The following is a 21614-nucleotide window of genomic DNA, read 5'->3' on the forward strand; positions in this document are numbered from 1 at the left end:
AAGTGTTAATATCGATGTCGGTACCATCTTTAATCTTGGATGGAAGCAATGCTTTGCAACCTGCACTCAATAAACTCTGGACTTTCTTTAACAAAAGAAATATATATTAAAAAAGATACCAATTACATCCGATCTCTGTAACAACATAGTGTCAAGAACTAATCCGACATCGAGGATGCACACAGTTAAAAACGAAAATAAATAAATATAAAAGGCCCCCGCCATAGTGATCAGCAACTCGCAGCCGTAAATACAACCACCACCATTAGCAACATCCTGACCGCGAATGAGGTTCTCCAAAAACGACATGTCTCTAGGAAGGAAACAGTGTCCAAGCGTCGCCGCCACCTGATGTAACCACAAAAGTCGGATCATGAATTTTCACTCGGAGAAGTCCCAATAGTATCCATGTAATATTGACTCTATATGTGATTTTGGTAATTAATGATAATCCCTATGCACTAATATTTTCTTTGACTTTATATAAAGAAATACTCCATATGTAATGCTTGTAGATCATATGTTGGATCCAATTATGAATGACAGAAAGAAAAAGATATACCTTAAATATTGGCATCAAGATCATCAATTTGAAGAGATAAATATGATATGATCAAGAAGAAAAAATAAAGATGTTCTTATGTGAAACTCAAATAAACCTTGCTCTAGCTTATGTGTTAAGCCATGAAAGATCAAGATATGACTTTACATAGGTGTTATAGTATACTCATGAATTAACATATATTTGACCAAGATAGTTTCTCATTATCTGCAAAGTTAGAGTTAAGGAGACATCACATGCTACCCTGATGGCTGAGGCTCCCTCAAATCTGAAGGTTCCTACAGATGGTCTCATGGAATTTCCAAGATTCATGGCGCGCTGCCAAATCAAAAGGCACCTTTTCTTTTGCAAAAATTATGTTGGATTTTTTTCTTAAATTCGCCCAGCCCATTTAACTAAGTTCACAATTTCTGAAAATTCTAAATGTCTAATTGAACTATTCATGCATGACAAGGGGTGGGACAAAAATTTAATTTTATAGTAATAGTTTAGAGAGAGTAAGATCTCCTTATAAGGGTGGTTATTCCACTTGTTGGACAAGCATGAGAAAAGCACTCCTACATGCGTACTCCACCTCCACCACAAGAGGAAAATTCACCAAATAACCATGACAAGCCCATACATTCGAGTGTTCAAATGGAATGTGAGTACAAAGAGCATAACTCCAAGAAAGTGTAAATTGTTAATATCAATGTTGGTACCATCTTTAATCTTGGATGGAAGCAATGCTTTGCAACCTGCACTCAATAAACTCTGAACTTTTCTTTGACAAAGAAAATATATTAATATCAAGATGATACCAATTAAATTCATCCCATGTAACACCACACTGTCAAGAACTAATCCGACATCGAAGATATGCACACATCCAAAAAGGAAAAATAAATAAATATAAAGGCCCTTGCCATAGTGATCAGTGACTCGCAGCCGTAAATACAACCACCATTAGCAACCTCCTGACCGTGAATGAGGTCCTCCAGAAATGGCACGTCTCTAGGAAGGAAGCTATGTTCAAGGATCGTCGTCGCCTGATTTAACCACAAAAGTCAAATCATGAGTTTTCACCATGGAGAAGTACCAATAGTATCCATTAAGGGTATATTGCCTCTATGTGTGGTTTTGTAATTAATGACAGTCCCTATATACTAATATCTTCTATGAGTTTATATGAAGAAATATTTCATATCTAATGCTTGTAGATCATGTGTTGGATTCAAGTATGGATACCATGAAGATAAATATATACCTTGAGTATTAGCATCAAAATCATCAATTTGAAAAAAATGAAGATGGAGTTCTTTTGTTGAACTCAAATAAGCCAGACTCTAACTTATGTATTAAGCCATGAGGATCAAGATCTTGAGAGTTTGTTTTCATCAATAGAAGAATTCAAGATGTGGCTCTAAGTCGGTGTTATGATAGACTCATGAGTTGAGTTATGTTTGACCAAGATTTAGAGCATGTAATCAAATAAATAGTTCTTTATATACCTCGACATATTCTGACAGAGCATGAGAAAGTAAAAGGTTGACCAATACAAAGAGTGAAGACTGGATTCAAGTTGATCAATATATGAAGCATAAAGAATGTGCCACATGAGATCATGGGATCTTGTGGTATGGTAAGCTTTGACAATTATATTTTTTTATGAACTGAACCATTATATATGTGGCTTTGTATTGTCTACGTGGGTTAGGTATTTTTCCATGGGCGTGCATCAATAATAAGATTTGATATAGCCCGTGAGAGGATGATATCAAGTGGTGATAGTCATCAAGGTTGAGAAGGGAAATTTCAAGATAAGCATCTCGAGAAGATCCTAGGATTCAAACTTGTATCCCATTTGGTGATAATGTACATGTGAAAATGTTCCTTAATGAAGCTGTCCCATAGTGGTGTATGGGGAGCAAATTATGAGTCTTTACGAAGCAACAATGATCAAGTGAAGCATTCCGGTTTCAATAAAGCATGAGGCGTTGTCATCAGGAACAAGCGGGTTGCTCAATTCAAAGTTATGTCCTTGCTAGATTTTCTTTTATCGGTCTCAAGTGGTTGTTTGGAAACCGGGTTATAGGATAGATAGCCGCTGAAAGAACATTTCCCGCCCTTTTGGGTTTTGTGTGTTTGATGTCAACACTAGGTATATATTTATGTGTGTTGATGTAGACAGGTACAAGTTATCAAGAAATATGTTGGATCGGTGAAATGGTATGACTGTTCTGAAGTTCTGCAGGTCTTTTTGTTTCTAGCGGAAGTTCCGGCCACAGCAGGCGGAAGTTCCGCCCTGGTACGTTCAGCAGAAGCCTCTCAGCGCAGTTCTGTGTGCAGTTGTTATTCCCTGACCGGAAGTTCTGGTGGAGTTGGCCGAAAGTTCCGGTCAGCGGAACTTCCGCCCAACTTCCGGACAAGTTCCGGAATTCTGGAATTGTGGCTCAGTAATGTCCAGTATGGTTTTCGCCAAATTCCGGAACTTGTCCGGAACTTCCGGTCACCGGAAGTTCCGCCCAAGTTCCGCCCCAACATCTTTTGATCTGGACGTCTGACGAAGGCGGAAGTTCCGGCCCTCATGGCCGGTACTTACGGTGGAAGCCGGAACTTCCGGTCCTCCTGACCGGAACTTCCGGTGTTAGTGGATTTCGCCCCAACGGTCAGATCTGAGAGCTCCAATCATATAAATAGCTTTCTTCTCCAAAGGGACAAGTTGCTCAATCATTGCAAGAAAAATCTGCCAAGCTTCACCACCATTAGAGCCACCTCAAGAACACAAGATTTGCAAGATCTCCTTCCTCCCCCAACCAAAGCTCTTGATCTTTGGAGATTCGAAGGAGAAGACACCGATCTACATCCTCACCGAAGCATTTTTCATTTCCCCCTCTCTTGTTTGAGGGATCTCATGCTAGTGTTCCTATTTGGTTCCCTAGTTGATTTGTGTTGATGTGTTGTTGTTGATTGTTGTATTGTTACAGATTTGGGAGCCTCCAATTCAGTTCTGGATATGTGCCCCAAGAACCTTGTAAAGGCCCGGTTTCCGCCTCGAGGAAATCCCTTAGTGGAAGTGGGCTAGGCCTTCGTGGCGTTGCTCACCGGAGATCTGAGTGAAGCCTTCGTGGCTGTTGGTTTGGCTTTCGTAGCAACCACACTCCTCCAAACGTAGACGTACCTTCTTGCAAAGGAAGGGAACTACGGGAATCATCTCCGTGTCATCGCGTGCTCAACTCTCGGTTACCTCTATCCTATTCTATCTCTTATATTGCTTAGCTATATCTTGCTTAGTTGATTGCCTTGTCATATACTCCCTCCGTTCCTTTTTAATTGACTCGGATTTAGTACAAACTTGTACTAAATTCGAGTCAATTAAAAAAGAACGGAGGGAGTAGGTAAATTCACTTAGTTGCATATCTAGAGAATTTACCTTCGTGTCAAGCCTAAATTGAAAAAGAACTAAAAATTGGTTAGCACCTATTCACCCCCCCCCCCCTCTAGGTGCGGCATACGATCCTTTCAATTGGTATCAGAGCCTCGGCTCTTATTTCGGGCTTAACCGCCTAAGATGTAATGTCCCAGGTTTAGAGGCGATCGGGGGGTAGATTTTAGAAAGGGATGTGCATTGCATGGTAAATTCCGGGAAAATTTCGCGCTTTTAAAACAAAAACTGCATCGAAGGGGGACAGGTTTCTCTCTCGACACCTTACAGGGTTAGGGTTTCGAGAGTGCGATGAACTTGTTCCTACTTATCTAAATTAGGGTTTTGAGAAGAGAGAAGTGATATTGCATTGAAATCTTAAGTTGCATGATTGAATTACAAGTTAAGTTGTATGATTGAATTCAAACCAAATTTGAATTTGAATTTCAAGTTCAAACATCAAATGGTTATCACATAATTCAAACTTGAGATGATTTATTAAACGATTATCATTAATCAAGAATATGAATAATAAAACACTTAGACAAAGCTCATTAGAGAGAAACTTGAGCTTTATTGATATTCACACAAATTACAATGTCAATTACAATATCCAGAATTGAAATATGAATTTACAACACAATACAAGAATTGAAGAAATAGAAAAAAGAAAGGGGAAAATTACAAGTTAATGAAATGTCCTAAACTACACAAAATAAGCTTCTTGGAAATCTTGATCCAGATGATCTTGATCTCCATCTTGATCAGCACATTGTCCCTGCACACAAACACAACAAAGAACACATTATGCCAAGTGGCATTGCCACTTGGCAGGTTAGCAAATAAAAATGAGATGGAATGGATATGAACAAGGTTCAGCCGAGCTGATCCTCTCACCAGCCCAAGTCCCAAGCATGTACACTCACACACACAGGCTGCACACACAGCATGTGTGCATGCAACACACACACACAGTGAGTCACCAGGGTGAGATGTGGTGCTGTCGACCAAGGAAGCCATGGCTGGCCATATATAAGCTTTTCACAGCCAAACCCTAACCATTCCATCGACAAGGCACCAGAGTAAGTAACCAGTAGCAAGAACAGTCAGGAACAGCTAGAACAGGAAGAACAGCTTCACTGTTCAACCTGCTCAGTAATACCACTGAATCAAATCAAGCATCACAAGTCACCAGGAGGAGCAGGGCAAGCAAATCAACCAAACCAAAAGATCAACACAGCAGCTAATCCTCTACATCAACCACAAATCTTGGAGCTGGAGTGAGGTATACCAGAAAAGCATGAGCAAACCATGGTTTTGCTCATAATTAAGCATACTCATGCATCACAGAAGCAAAGAGGGTATGAACCCTGGATGTATCATCACTTGGTTGCAAAACCAATTGGTTCCAGCAAATAAAACCAAGGCTAGAAGGAAACCAACCCAGGGAACACTGGTTGTGTCAACACAGTGACACAACCAGAGAAATCCAGCAGGGATTCAGTTCTATGTAGCCATTCAGATCCACCAAGCACCTAATAGTCTAGCTAAACCATCAGACTGATAGGCAACATGTGCCTATCTTGTTTATCAACACCAAAGCCACTGGTAATTCATCAAGTGATTAGCCAGTGAGCACCTATTCATCAAAGAAAGCCAACACTGGTGGGAGCCACCCTAACAGCAAGGATTTACTATCAGGGCTACCTCAACCACTTCCCAGAATCCCACAGATTAGCCATGCACAATTATCATTACCCAAATGGGTTCAAAAGGGAGCTATGGTACCCAACAGAGGTTGGCATCCCTCTAGATCTACTAAATCAACTCATATGATCATCACTGCTAGGCAGTTCACATCATTTATCTATCCAATTAAGCAAGGTAACAGAGATAAATGAATTACCCAAATAATCAATGCACCAGAACCTTGCACATGATCCAGAGGATCACTGCAAGCAACAGATAATGCTTGAGTAAGTAATAAACCTCACTAGCACAAGTGCATGTGTCACACAGACACCAGAATGAACACCAGATAGGCACAGACAGAAACTTAACAATTAATCAACAAGCCATTGTTGATCACATGCTCACCATAGCTTGCTAACACTTGATACAGACGGCTATAAGCAAGCACAGCACCAGAAATGAGCCAGTCACTGAAGAATTACACCCAAGCCTTAACTGAATAAACAGATACTGAAGTAATAATCATATGATTGTATCCAGAAGCACATCAAAGGCTTGATGAACCACTGGATCTTGCTAAACAAATAAAGCACTTATCACTAATCACAGAATCATACAGTTAAGCCAACAGTAATGCTCAATTGAGCATGCTCATGAATTTGAGCACAAGGAACAGCACACCATTGCTCTGGTACTTGCCCAAATTGCAAGTAATACACACAGAACCCAAGCCAGAGCAGCATACATGAACACACTTGATATCTAGCAAGCTTATTAACAAGAACAGAGGCACAGAGGTAGAGCTAGACAAGGAATACAATCATAGCCAGCACTAAAACTAGAAATCCTTGCACAGAGGCATGGCAGGGCTGCACAACAGTAACCTAAGTTTGGCATGGTCCTGGCAGCTATGGCCAAGACCATCAGATACAGCAGCAGCTCATGAGCAGGCAAGCAAGGCACAGCAGCAGAGCATGAGCACGGCTAGCCTCTCCACGAGGAGGAGAGGCTGTGACCAGAGCTAAGGGAGGAGGAAGAAGAACAAGCACACGAGAGAGAGGGAAAGGTAGCGAACGTACCGGGGTCGAGCAGGCAGACAACCATGGTGGCCACGGCGGCACACGCCAGGGCGCGGCGGCGCCAGGCCAAGCCAAGCCATGGCGGCGCCACAGCACCACCCCCACCATGGCAGCACAGCCACGGCGGCGCCATCACGCCAGGAGCTCTGGGAGCCGCGGGATCACGCGGATCCTGTAACCCTAGCCATGGCGAAGAGGATCGAGGATGAGCGGGAGCGGCGTCTGCTCCAGATCGACGCGGATGGAAAGGATCGCCGTCACATGGCGGTTCGATTGCGCCCCATGGCGAGGGCCATGGCGGCCGGAGACCGCCGGAATCGGCCGGCGACGGTGAGGGCGACGCAGGTCGCCAGAGAGAAAGGGGATTAGGGTTAGGTCGAGGCGGTGCGAGGTGGTGAGTGAGTGAGCGACCGCTCGGGTCGGTTGGACCCGAGCTGGTCTAACCCAACCCGCTGGGCTCCACTGACAGGTGGGCCCAGGGGCAATTGTGACTTTTCACAATTCAATTAAAAAAAACCAGAAACTTTGAAATTCAATAGAAAATTAATAAGAGCTCTAAAAAAATAATTAAAAATATGAAAATTGATCAGTATAAAATTATCTATCTAAATAAAATAGCAAAGAGAATTTTTGAAAACAAATAAGAATAAGTCTTAATTTGATGATTTAAATAAGGATTTAAATCACACATATTATTTTCAATAAAGAAAATAAGTCCATTAATGCATTTGGACTTTAAAAACACCTTGACAACATTTCAAGGTTGTATTTACCCTAAGATAAGTATCTCCAAATCATTCTTAGTAATTACCTCTCACATAAAATAATAAGACATCGGAAAGGGGGGAACAAACCCTAAAAATGGAAAGCATGCATAATTGCTTCTTTAACCATTGCCCTTATTGGACAATGATGCTATTTTTCAGAAACAGAGGACAAGGGTCAGTCCACACCATCCAACTGCAAAACTTTGCAGTGTTCGGGCAAGTTCATCACTTGCTCATGTCATTTGAGTATTTCTATCAAATTACTTGCAAAGTACTATGATTATCACTATTGCATAAAAAACCAAAACCACTACTTTCATAACTATGAATATGACTATGTGGTGGGCAATGGAACCATGGATTGTGTTGATATGGTGGAGGTTCCATTGCAAGGATTTATATCCATCTAGGATTAAACAACAAATGTCGCCAGTTATTCTTGTGCCGTAATACCCGTGTTAACCATAAGATCTGGAGTGGGACGGAATAGTCAATCGTATTTCCACCTCTTGTACATCAACGGATGCGCTTGCCGTAGACACTTGTATCCTGAGGAACAAGCGGTAGGCTGGGGAAGCCTAAAGTCCCCACGGTAATGCGGTCTATGATGGATTGTAAGATGTCCGGAACGGTCTATCCATGATTGATAGGGGAGGGCATATGAAATTGTTCGGAACGGTCTACCTTAACCGGTATAGGGGAGAACAAATGCCTGGAACGGTCTCACCATGGATATAGGGGAAGACAGTCTTACAAAAGGGTGGGTGTGCGAGGTAGCGGAGGAATATGATTGGCTATGACCTTATACCGGGCCTCACACCATAGGAAGTGTGGACGGGAGAGCTGCCCGGTTGGCACCAAGGTTAAGATCTCTTATGGGTAAAGCAACACACCTCTGCAGAGTGTAAAGAACTGTGACCTGTCACTCCCTGTTCCGGGATATGGAACTGCGAACGCGGCCGGAAAGGAGCTCCATGAAGTTCTAGTAAACCGGTGAAGGCTGATGGACATAGCTCTTTGGAATAAAAGCAATCTCTTGAAGAAATGTTTATCAAAACCTGCATTGGTATTAGACTTTTTGGTCTAATATCGTAGCTAGTGCATTAAACACCTCTTATCTATAATGAACTTGTTGAGTACGCCCGTACTCATCCCACTCTTAAATCCCTTGCTTAGATTGTCTTAATCGTCTGGAGGAGGACTACGACCACACTGAAGGAGCCGAAATCATCGGCTATGAAGAACCAGACCTCTCTGGAGGTGTTGAAGGCGTAGACTATCTCATAGTCTACGGAACCGGGGAGGCTTCCGGAGGAGATCAAGCCTAGAAACATCAAGTAGTAGTAGTAGTAGCCGAGCAGCCCGAACTCTTAGTATTTAGTTGCTCGAGAGAATAAATGTACAACCTAATGAGACATCTATATTGTAAGCTAAGTTGGGTTCGCCTCGAACCCAGGAGTATTCCTCTTAGGACCCAAGAGGAGCTCCGAGACGATATGGGTATGATGATTGTAATATTAAATGAATGAGTTATGGACCTGCTATGTTCTGTTGTACTACTCTGAGGAATGTAATATTTGCGGAATGGTACTTCGTGAATGTTATATCAACGACTGGCATACTACAACATGCAGTGGTATGCAGGGTCACCACAGTTGGTATCAGAGCAAAAGCTTTGACCTTAGGTTGGAACCTAGTAAATGGGACCAAACGTTAGGAGTCAAATAGGACTAGTAAAGAATTCTCTAAAAATATGGTGTATATTCAATTGAGAATACAACAATCATATCTTTTAGTGCGATAATTCTTTATTATCTCTATTATGATGCATTATTACTAATCTTATATTCTTTCTATTTCTACAGCCAACAATGGCAAGTTCACATCCGGGACGAAACGTGAAAGTGATGGATTCCACACTGAGCGAATATGAAGGAGGACTTGCAGATATTCTACGTGCCATGTTACTTGAATTTGGGTGTGATCCCCAGATCCAAGTAAAGAAATACATGTACTACGATGGTACTGTATTGGCCAAGTGTAGGGTAGGACTGCGACTTCCCGAATCTTTGGGAATGAGCGTAGTAATGCCAGCAGGTGAAGCCAGAACTATCAACACAGCCTACCATATAGCTGTTATGAGAGCCATCACCGATATTCGGGAGCATAAGACGAAAGAGCTTATGGGTTCCGAATTCACCCACATTCCTCATAAGCAGGAGGAAGAGGATCCCATGCTCAACCACTACAAATATGCAAAACGCAAACCAATAGCAGCTGCAAAATACATGGATAATAGCCGCAACTTAATATCATTGCTCTTTCAGTTGAACCATCATTTGACGGGAGCAATTGATACGATGCTAGAGGAGTTTACTGAAACCAAGGAGGAGACTAGGGGAACAGAACCTATGGAGAATGTGGTGCACACACCAGTTTACTCAGCTGGTGACTACATTAGTATTGATCCTCTTGAGCGCGAAACTACACCCGTTACACCTGGGAACTATCTGGGTAGTTCCTATGGGGGATATGAGGGTGGAGAGGAATCCGGAAACAATCAGCGTTCCGAGACTCCTATAGAAAACTCCATGGGTTGGCGTTGGGGATCTGATACAGGAACTCATAGTACTTCAGTGTATTATGACGGAGAGATGAATGAGGACGCCACAACCCAGAATCAGAGTTATCCTAGTAATGAAGGAGTTGATGGAGGGTATCCTACACAGGTTGAGTCGGATACGAATGTTGGAAATACCTATGGTGGAGCTACAGGGGAGTACACCCGATGGGTGGACTATGATGCACTTAACGACCAGTTTGTGAACACTGATTTCTCCCTAGGATCATCATCTGATTCTGACTACCAGCCGACGGGGAGACCTTATGTTCCAGGGTGTATCAGGAGGACAACACGTTCGACCGGATGGAAGCCTGGGATGTACCGGGAGTGAAGATCGATTAGAGTCCACCAAGGAAGGCGGGACTACAATACACAAGTACCACGTGTATTGTAGTGTGTAATATTTGTAGAAATTTGTACATATACTTTAATAAGTGAGTTTGCATACTCACATCGACTTGAGTATTGTAATAAGACCACTTAAGTATGTATATACATGGTATATGTTTTGTATGATTTGGATTTGCTTCTTGATTTCCATTGCGTGACTAGTTCTGTGCACAAAGTTGAGCTCAGAAAACTTGCGCATGGAGTAATTATGAGTATCATCTTGTGTTGCAGAACTAGGGGGTTATGTCGGGAGCGATAGGAGAGGAGACCGAAGCACAGCGCACGGAGCGCGAAGCAAAGCAAAAGGAAGAGGCTGATGAAGCAGCCAGGAATCAGTTTCCACCACCACCACCACCCATGACGCAGCAAAACTTCATTCAGTACATGCAGATGGTGGAGGAGAGACAACGCATAACGTTGGAGCAGCAGAATAAATTCTTTCAGGAGTTGCTGCAGCAGAACAGGGTAGAGAGACCCGAGAATCAGGGAGTCACTTTATCAGACTTCCAGAACACCAAGCCTATATCTTTCGCATACGCGCCCGAGCCAATGGACGCGGAGGATTGGCTTATGGACACCGAGCGAAAGCTCAATACTGTTGGTTGTAACGACCAGGAGAAGGTTCGTTATGCTACACATTTATTGTGTGAACCTGCCGCATCATGGTGGGACAACATCGTAGCCGTTTACCCGGCTGGAAAAGTATTCACCTGGGAGGAGTTTGTGAGGAAGTTCAGGGAATCCAATGTCCCTGAAAGTATTGTGGAACTGAAGCGTCGAGAGTTTGAAAGTCTCGAGCAGAAGGACAAGGCCATCCTGACTTATGTCAGGGAATTCTCAAAACTGTCCCGGTATGCTGTTGAAGAAGTCAACATCGAGGACAAGAAAAAGAAGAGGTTTTTGAGGGGGTTAAGTCCCCAGTTCAAGGTACAGCTCCGTATGATGAGAGCGACGGAATTCCAAGAGTTGGTGGATGCAGCCATCACTCTTGAGGATGACTTTAAACAGCTGCAAGAGGAGAAGAGGAAAAAGGCCAAGTTTGAGCCTAAGAGGTTTGTTAGTAACAAGCCCAATACCAGCTTGAGTTTCAAGCCAAGGTACAACAACAACAACAACAACAACAACAACAACAACAACAACAACAACAACAACAACAACAACAACAACAACAACAACAACAACAACAACAACAACAACAACAACAGCAACTACTACGGTAGCAGGAAGAACCAAGCATTTCAGACTGCAAATCAAATAGTTTGCAGAAGCTGTGGACTCACAGGGCATTTTGCCAAGGATTGCAAGAAACCAAGGATTATATGCTTTGGTTGTCGTCAGGAGGGGCACATGCTGAAGGACTGCCCCAAGAGAAATACCGGAGGAGGTCAGTCTGGAGGAGGTGGAAGCCGAGGAGGAAACACCGGAGGGAACTGGAAGAACAAGAAACCCTTCGGCAAGCTGAACTGCACTAGTCTGGAGGAGGTGGTCAACTCCGATCAGGCAGTGATAGGTACGCTTCAGATACTCACTCATCCTGGCAAAGTACTTTTTGACACTGGTGCAACTACATCATTCATTTCTCAGCAATTCATCATCAAACATGGGATTAGTTGCACTAAGTTAGATACACCCATAACCATACTTTCTGCGGGGGGAACGATAGTAGTAACCCATACCAAACAAAAACAAGTCATCATGATCAATAAGTGCGCGTTTGACGTAGACCTGTTCATTTTACCGATGAAGGACATTGATGTCATTCTTGGTATGAACTGGTTAGAAGCTAATGGAGCATTGATCGACTGTGTGAACAAGACGGTGTCTCTGAAAAGCCCCGATGGAAGTAGAATGATCTACCAAGGAGACAAGCATACACAGATCGAAGTTGAGCTACAGCTGAACAGCATGAAGGAGGTGAAATTGGAAGATATACCTGTAGTAAATGAATTCCAGGATGTGTTTCCTACGGAATTACCTGGTATGCCACCAGATAGGGAGATAGAATTCACTATCGACCTAATTCCAGGAACAGCTCCGATTGCTAAAGCACCATATAAAATGGGGCCAAAGGAGTTGAAAGAACTTAAGGAGCAATTGGATGACTTGGAACAGAAAGGATTTATACAAGAAAGTGTTTCACCATGGGGATCACCTGTGATCTTCGTGGATAAAAGAGATGGAGGAAGAAGGATGTGCGGAGATTACAGGAATTTGAACAATGTCACAATCAAGAACAAGTATCCACTTCCAAGAATACAAGATCTATTCGATCAAGTTAGAGGCGCGGGAGTCTTTTCCAAAATTGATCTAAGATCCGGTTATCATCAGATAAAGATCAAGAAGGAAGACGTTCCGAAAACTGCCTTTGTTTCAAGGTATGGACATCATGAATACCTTGTAGTGCCTTTTGGATTAACCAATGCCCCAGCAATTTTCATGAATCTCATGAATAAGATTTTCATGCCATATCTAGACAAGTTTGTCATCGTATTCATTGATGATATCTTGATCTATTCCAAAGACAAAGCAGAACATGCTGAACATCTGAGGTTAGTGTTGCAAACACTAAGAGAACATCAACTCTATGCCAAATTCAGCAAGTGTGAATTTTGGCTGGATCAAGTGGAATTTCTTGGTCATGTCATTAGCAAAGATGGAATCGCTGTTAACCCGAGCAAGGTAGCAGCAGTTTTAGAATGGGAAGCACCCAAGACTGTCAAGGAAATCCGAGGATTCCTAGGAATGGTAGGATACTATCGGAGATTCATTGAAGGATTCTCCAAAATAGCAGGACCAATGACGAAGCTGTTAAGAAAGAACACACCATTCGTGTGGTTAGAGGAGTGTGAGAAAAGTTTTCAAACTCTAAAGGAGAAACTCACCACAGCACCAGTGTTAGCAGTTCCTGAAGTTGGCAAGGATTACACCGTGTACTGTGACGCATCCAAGCACGGATTGGGTTGCGTACTCATGCAAGATCGGAAGGTAATATCCTATGGATCGAGGCAACTCAGACCTCATGAATTGAACTATCCAACACATGACTTAGAATTAGCAGCAGTTGTATTTGCACTTAAAACATGGAGACATTTTCTCTATGGAGCCAAGTGTGAGCTCTATACAGATCATAAGAGTCTCAAATACTTCTTCACTCAGAAGGAACTCAACATGAGGCAGAAAAGATGGCTTGAACTAATCAAGGATTATGATTTGACCATCAATTATACTCCAGGAAAGGCCAATGTTGTAGCAGATGCCTTAAGTAGGAAGAGCACTGGCGGAGTAGAACAAGAGTTATCACCAGAATTGAGGAAGGAAATAAGCCAAGCCCAAGTACAACTTTGGGAGAAGGAAGCTCATGAAGGACTATCGGCTTTACAAGTAGCTGATGAGTTAAATGTCAACCTGAAGAATGAGATAATGATGGGTCAGTTGGACGATCCATTCATCATGGAGGAGATGAGAAGGATAGATGAAGGAAGACCATCAGAATTTCACCGCGGAGAATCGGGATCATTATGGTTCCAGAAGAGAATTTGTGTTCCGGATATTGCTGAGCTCAAGGAAGTAATACTCCGGGAAGCCCATCAAACGCCATACTCCATACATCCGGGAAGTACAAAGATGTACATGGATCTAAAGGAGCTATTCTGGTGGAACAACATGAAGAGAGAAATAGCCCAATACATGGCGGAATGCCATACCTGCCAAAGAGTGAAGGCTGAACACCAGAGTCCGGTAGGGAAGTTACAACCTTTACCCATTCCAGAATGGAAATGGGAGGAGATAGGAATGGATTTTATCACCGGACTACCCATGACCAATAAAAAGAAGGACATGATATGGGTAATCGTGGACCGGTTGACGAAGAGTGCACACTTCTTAGCGGTAAATCAGCAAGATAAAGGAGAGAAACTCATCGATCTCTACATCAAAGAGATCGTGAGTAAACATGGAGTGCCCAAGAAGATCGTGTCAGATCGAGGATCCGTGTTCACGTCAGCATTTTGGAAGCAACTACACGAAGCTTTAGGATCCAAGTTGGACTATAGCACCGCCTATCATCCCCAGACAGGTGGACAAACCGAGAGAACTAACCAGATCTTAGAGGATATGCTTAGGGCTTGTGCCCTAGACTTCGGAGGATCATGGGAGGAGCACTTACCACTAGCAAAGTTTTCATACAATAATAGCTATCAAAGCAGCATCAAGATGGCACCGTTCGAAGCTCTGTATGGAAGAAAGTGTAGATCACCGATATGTTGGTATGAAGCCGGAGCAAGCAAAGAGTTCAACCCTGATTATGTCAAGGAAAAGCAACAAATCATTGACATTATCAGGGATAGGCTCAAGATAGCCCAGAGCCGACAGAAGAGTTATGCCGATCAAAAGAGGAGAACATGGGAGCCACAAGTTGGAGACATGGTATATCTTAAGGTGAGCCCGATGAAAGGACTTCAGAGGTTTGGAGTAAAAGGAAAGCTAAGCCCTAGGTACATCGGACCTTTCAAGATTCCGAGTCAAAACCGAGGGTTAGCCTTTGAATTGGAACTACCGGGAAGGTTATCTCAGGTTCACAATGTATTCCATGTGTCGCAACTTAGAAAGTGTTTGAAGACTCCAGATGAACCAGTATCACATGAAGAGCTCGAGTTACAACCAGATTTGACATACATCGAGAAGCCAGCAAAGATTCTCGAGGAGAACTGGAAGCAACTCAGGAATCGAGCTACAAAATACTGCAAGATACAATGGAAGCATCATCCCGAGAGGGAAGCCACCTGGGAAAAGGAGGAAGACCTGAGGAAAACATACCCCGAACTCTTCAGGTATTACAACCACAACTTCGGGACGAAGTTTTCTTTAAGGGGGAAAGGCTGTAATGTCCCAGGTTTAGAGGCGATCGAGGGGTAGATTTTAGAAAGGGATGTGCATTGCATGGTAAATTCCGGGGAAATTTCGCGCTTTTAAAACAAAAACTGCATCGAAGGGGGACAAGTTTTTCTCTCGACACCTTACAGGGTTAGGGTTTCGAGAGTGCGATGAACTTGTTCCTACTTATCTAAATTAGGGCTTTGAGAAGAGAGAAGTGATATTGCATTGAAATCTTAAGTTGCATGATTGAATTACAAGTTAAGTTGTATGATTGAATTCAAACCAAATTTGAATTTGAATTTCAAGTTCAAACATCAAATGATTATCACATAATTCAAACTTGAGATGATTTATTAAACGATTATCATTAATCAAGAATATGAATAATAAAACACTTAGACAAAGCTCATTAGAGAGAAACTTGAGCTTTATTGATATTCACACAAATTACAATGTCAATTACAATATCCAGAATTGAAATATGAATTTACAACACAATACAAGAATTGAAGAAATAGAAAAAAGAAAGAGGAAAATTACAAGTTAATGAAATGTCCTAAACTACACAAAATAAGCTTCTTGGAAATCTTGATCCAGATGATCTTGATCTCCATCTTGATCAGCACATTGTCCCTGCACACAAACACAACAAAGAACACATTATGCCAAGTGGCATTGCCACTTGGCAGGTTAGCAAATAAAAATGAGATGGAATGGATATGAACAAGGTTCAGCCGAGCTGATCCTCTCACCAGCCCAAGTCCCAAGCCTGTACACTCACACACACAGGCTGCACACACAGCATGTGTGCATGCAACACACACACACAGTGAGTCACCAGGGTGAGATGTGGTGCTGTCGACCAGGGAAGCCATGGCTGGCCATATATAAGCTTTTCACAGCCAAACCCTAACCATTCCATCGACAAGGCACCAGAGTAAGTAACCAGTAGCAAGAACGATCGAGAACAGCTAGAACAGGAAGAACAGCTTCACTGTTCAACCTGCTCAGTAATACCACTGAATCAAATCAAGCATCACAAGTCACCAGGAGGAGCAGGGCAAGCAAATCAACCAAACCAGAAGATCAACACAGCAGCTAATCCTCTACATCAACCACAAATCTTGGAGCTGGAGTGAGGTATACCAGAAAAGCATGAGCAAACCATGGTTTTGCTCATAATTAAGCATACTCATGCATCACAGAAGCAAAAAGGGTATGAACCCTGGATGTATCATCACTTGGTTGCAAAACCAATTGGTGCCAGCAAATAAAACCAAGGCTAGAAGGAAACCAACCCAGGGAACACTGGTTGTGTCAACACAGTGACACAACCAGAGAAATCCAGCAGGGATTCAGTTCTATGTAGCCATTCAGATCCACCAAGCACCTAATAGTCTAGCTAAACCATCAGACTGATAGGCAACATGTGCCTATCTTGTTTATCAACACCAAAGCCACTGGTAATTCATCAAGTGATTAGCCAGTGAGCACCTATTCATCAAAGAAAGCCAACACTGGTGGGAGCCACCCTAACAGCAAGGATTTACTGTCAGGGCTACCTCAACCACTTCCCAGAATCCCACAGATTAGCCATGCACAATTATCATTACCCAAATGGCTTCAAAAGGGAGCTAGGGTACCCAACAGAGGTTGGCATCCCTCTAGCTCTACTAAATCAACTCATATGATCATCACCGCTAGGCAGTTCACATCATTTATCTATCCAATTAAGCAAGGTAACGGAGATAAATGAATTACCCAAATAATCAATGCACCAGAACCTTGCACATGATCCAGAGGATCACTGCAAGCAACAGATAATGCTTGAGTAAGTAATAAACCTCACTAGCACAAGTGCATGTGTCACACAGACACCAGAATGAACACCAGATAGGCACAGACAGAGACTTAACAATTAATCAACAAGCCACTGTTGATCACATGCTCACCAGAGCTTGCTAACACTTGATAAAGATGGCTATAAGCAAGCACAGCACCAGAAATGAGCCAGTCACTGAAGAATTACACCCAAGTCTTAACTGAATAAACAGATACTGAAGTAATAATCATATGATTGTATCCAGAAGCACATCAAAGGCTTGATGAACCACTGGATCTTGCTAAACAAATAAAGCACTTATCACTAATCATTGAATCATACAGTTAAGCCAACAGTAATGCTCAATTGAGCATGCTCATGAATTTGAGCACAAGGAACAACACACCATTGCTCTGGTACTTGCCCAAATTGCAAGTAATACACACAGAACCCAAGCCAGAGCAGCATACATGAACACACTTGATATCTAGCAAGCTTATTAACAAGAACAGAGGCACAGAGGTAGAGCTAGACAAGGAATACAATCATAGCCAGCACTAAAACTAGAAATCCTTGCACAGAGGCATGGCAGGGCTGCACAGGAGTAACCTATGTTTGGCATGGTCCTGGCAGCTATGGCCAAGACCATCAGATACAGCAGCAGCTCATGAGCAGGCAAGCAAGGCACAGCAGCAGAGCATGAGCACGGCTAGCCTCTCCACGAGGAGGAGAAGCTGTGACCAGAGCTAAGGGAGGAGGAAGAAGAACAAGCACACGAGAGAGAGGGAAAGGTAGCGAACGTACCAGGGTCGAGCAGGCAGACAACCATGGCGGCCACGGCGGCACACGCCAGGGCGCGGCGGCGCCAGGCCAAGCCAAGCCATGGCGGCGCCACAGCACCACCCCCACCATGGCAGCACAGCCACGGCGGCGCCATCACGCCAGGAGCTCTGGGAGCCGCGGGATCACGTGGATCCCGTAACCCTAGCCATGGCGAAGAGGATCGAGGACGAGCAGGAGCGGCGTCTGCTCCAGATCGATGCGGATGGAAAGGATCGCCATCACATGGCGATTCGATTGCGCCCCATGGCGAGGGCCATGGCGGCCGGAGACCGCCGGAATCGGCCAGCGACGGTGAGGGCGACGCAGGTCGCCAGAGAGAAAGGGGATTAGGGTTAGGTCGAGGCGGTGCGAGGTGGTGAGTGAGTGAGCGACCGCTCGGGTCGGTTGGACCCGAGCTGGTCTAACCCAACCCGCTGGGCTCCACTGACAGGTGGGCCCAGGGGCAATTGTGACTTTTCACAATTCAATTAAAAAAAACCAGAAACTTGAAATTCAATAGAAAATTAATAAGAGCTCTAAAAAAATAATTAAAAATATGAATAATGATCAGTATAAAATTCTCTATCTAAATAAAATAGCAAAGAGAATTTTTGAAAACAAATAAGAATAAGTCTTAATTTGATGATTTAAATAAGGATTTAAATCACACATATTATTTTCAATAAAGAAAATAAGTCCATTAATGCATTTGGACTTTAAAAACACCTTGACAACATTTCAAGGTTGTATTTACCCTAAGATAAGTATCTCCAAATCATTCTTAGTAATTACCTCTCACATAAAATAATAAGACATCGGAAAGGGGGGGAACAAACCCTAAAAATGGAAAGCATGCATAATTGCTTCTTTAACCATTGCCCTTATTGGACAATGATGCTATTTTTCAGAATCAGAGGACAAGGGTCAGTCCACACCATCCAACTGCAAAACTTTGCAGTGTTCAGGCAAGTTCATCACTTGCTCATGTCATTTGAGTATTTCTATCAAATTACTTGCAAAGTACTATGATTATCACTATTGCATAAAAAACCAAAACCACTACTTTCATAACTATGAATATGACTATGTGGTGGGCAATGGAACCATGGATTGTGTTGATATGGTGGAGGTTCCATTGCAAGGATTTATATCCATCTAGGATTAAACAACAAATGTCGCCAGTTATTCTTGTGCCGTAATACCCGTGTTAACCATAAGATCTGGAGTGGGACGGAATAGTCAATCGTATTTCCACCTCTTGTACATCAACGGATGCGCTTGCCGTAGACACTTGTATCCTGAGGAACAAGCGGTAGGCTGGGGAAGCCTAAAGTCCCCACGGTAATGCGGTCTATGATGGATTGTAAGATGTCCGGAACGGTCTATCCATGATTGATAGGGGAGGGCATATGAAATTGTTCGGAACGGTCTACCTTAACCGGTATAGGGGAGAACAAATGCCTGGAACGGTCTCACCATGGATATAGGGGAAGACAGTCTTACAAAAGGGTGGGTGTACGAGGTAGCGGAGGAATATGATTGGCTATGACCTTATACTGGGCCTCACACCATAGGAAGTATGGACGGGAGAGCTGCCCGGTTGGCACCAAGGTTAAGATCTCTTATGGGTAAAGCAACACACCTCTGCAGAGTGTAAAGAACTGTGACCTGTCACTCCCTGTTCCGGGATATGGAACTGCGAACGCGGCCGGAAAGGAGCTCCATGAAGTTCTAGTAAACCGGTGAAGGCTGACGGACATAGCTCTTTGGAATAAAAGCAATCTCTTGAAGAAATGTTTATCAAAACCTGCATTGGTATTAGACTTTCTGGTCTAATATCGTAGCTAGTGCATTAAACACCTCTTATCTATAATGAACTTGTTGAGTACGCCCGTACTCATCCCACTCTTAAATCCCTTGCTTAGATTGTCTTAATCGTCTGGAGGAGGACTACGACCACACTGAAGGAGCCGAAATCATCGGCTATGAAGAACCAGACCTCTCTGGAGGTGTTGAAGGCGTAGACTATCTCATAGTCTACGGAACCGGGGAGGCTTCCGGAGGAGATCAAGCCTAGAAACATCAAGTAGTAGTAGTAGCCGAGCAGCCCGAACTCTTAGTATTTAGTTGCTCGAGAGAATAAATGTACAACCTAATGAGACATCTATATTGTAAGCTAAGTTGGGTTCGCCTCGAACCCAGGAGTATTCCTCTTAGGACCCAAGAGGAGCTCCGAGACGATATGTGTATGATGATTGTAATATTAAATGAATGAGTTATGGACCTGCTATGTTCTGTTGTACTACTCTGAGGGATGTAATATTTGCGGAATGGTACTTCGTGAATGTTATATCAACGACTGGCATACTACAACATGCAGTGGTATGCAGGGTCACCACATAAGAGTATGCCGGACGATGGACCTACGGAAGGGGAGGCTAAGATGGTCACCATGGATGATATCAATTCGTTGAGGTCATCCATGGATGCTCAAATGGAAAGCATGAGAAAGATGATTTCTGAGCTTTTGACTCCGCCCCGTCCCGTGGCTCCCACCATAGAGGTTAATGTCACGGATGCGTTAGAAGAGGATGATACTTCGGTATTACCCTCCTCTACCACACCCGTGGATGGTGATAACATAAACACTATCAAATCTACCATTGCATCTCCTAGAGGAACTAGTGGAGGTGAGAGCTACAATCGAGTGGCTCCACCTTTTCTATCTCCCGATATACCGGTTCCTCACCCTCATATAAACATTCGAGGCGACCCACCTAAGTTTTCCGTTAATGATTACGATACTTGGCAATTTGAGTTTAGCTCTCATGTTCGCAGTGCCTCCAATGAACTTTGGAGAATCATCGTGGAAGGCTTCAAGCCTTACAACCCCGACAAGTTGACTAGAAGAGAAGCGGTTGATAGTCAACTCAACAACACCGCCTTGCACATGATTCAAACTAGTGTGGGGACAAAGGAGTTGTCTCGTGTTCGGCACTTCACCACCGCCAAGGAAGCTTGGGATGGTTTGGCCGCGAGTTGCATTGGAAGTGAGAGCACAAGAAGGAACAAGTATAATGCTCTTCGGAATAAAGCCGAAGGATTCATGAGGCTACCAGATGAAGATCATGAAGACATGTATGGAAGACTTCTCACCGTTGCCGGTGCCTTCCGGAATGTTGGTGCCACTCACATTGATGACTCTTGGATCAAGGAAAAGTACATTGATTGCATGATGCCGTTTGAGCCTATTGATGTCAAGACTCTTGTCGGTAGAGAATGCTATGCCTCTCTCACCTCTCAACAAGCCGTGCACGAGATGCAAGCTCTCAAGGTGCTTGAGCAAAACTCTCATGATTCTCGCAATCGTGCTCTTGGTATGTCAAAAGGGTCCAACCTTGCCTTGGTGGTCAACTCCGTGGAAGAAGTGATTCCTCAAGAATCTTATAGGGCATCTTGGAGCATGTCCTATCCGGAAGACTTGGAACACCACTACCATGACCACATGGCGTTCCATGCAAACACCTTTTGGATTGACCCATCCAAGGCCAAAGAAGGCAACATCAAGAGAAACAACTC

This window comes from Lolium perenne, chromosome 4, assembly GCF_019359855.2.
Source record: "Lolium perenne isolate Kyuss_39 chromosome 4, Kyuss_2.0, whole genome shotgun sequence".
Classification (NCBI taxonomy): Eukaryota; Viridiplantae; Streptophyta; class Magnoliopsida; order Poales; family Poaceae; genus Lolium; species Lolium perenne.